The following is an 842-nucleotide window of genomic DNA, read 5'->3' as shown; positions in this document are numbered from 1 at the left end:
CATGCAAACATAGTAAGTCAGTTCGTGTCGTTGTTCCATGGACTAGGAAAGCTTAAGGCCATGAAAGTGCAACTTCATATCAATGAGTACATCTACCCTGTTGCTCAACGACACAGTTGAATTGCTTTTCACTTACAGGAAGCTGTTGAGAATGAACTGCAAACGCTACTAAAGCATGATAACATTGAACGCTCTACTGGTCTGACACAATGGATTTCACCCATAGTGGTAGTGCCCAAAAAAGGACCGTGGAGGTGCTGTGCACATCTGTGTTGACATGCGCCAAGCTAACAAGGCAATTGAGAGAGAGTGACGTCCTGGTCCGTACATTGCAGATATGATCACACAGCTGAATGTACCAAAGTCTTTTCTCGTCTTGGTCTGAACAAGGGGTATCATTAACTCGAACTAGAGGAAAACTGCAGGTACATTACCACCTTTTTGACCCATGTTGATTTCTTCAGATATACAAGACTACATTTTGGGGTGTTGTCAGCTGCACAACGTTTTCAGGATGTCACTCAACACATAATATAGCCTGCCACACATGCTTTCAAGTATAGTGATGATATACTGGTGTTTGGGACCACTCGAAAGGAACATGACAAAGCCCTTGTGCAAGTATGCCACTTGCTGGCTGATGCCGGTCTCACTTTGAACGCAAAAAAGTGTGAGTTTCACAAAACTCAAATTCTTTCAGCATATTTCCTCTGAAAATTGAATGACACCAGATCCGGCTAAAGTACAAGCCTTGACGTCCACTACTCCACCACAAGATGTGACCATGCTGCAATCCTTCCTTGGCATGGGCAGTTACTGCCCCAGGTACATTTGTGACTTTT

The sequence above is a fragment of the Triturus cristatus genome, chromosome 6 (assembly GCF_964204655.1).
Source record: "Triturus cristatus chromosome 6, aTriCri1.1, whole genome shotgun sequence".
Taxonomy (NCBI): domain Eukaryota; kingdom Metazoa; phylum Chordata; class Amphibia; order Caudata; family Salamandridae; genus Triturus; species Triturus cristatus.
The sequence above is the reverse complement of the archived record's forward strand: the minus strand, read 5'-3'. Positions refer to the sequence as shown.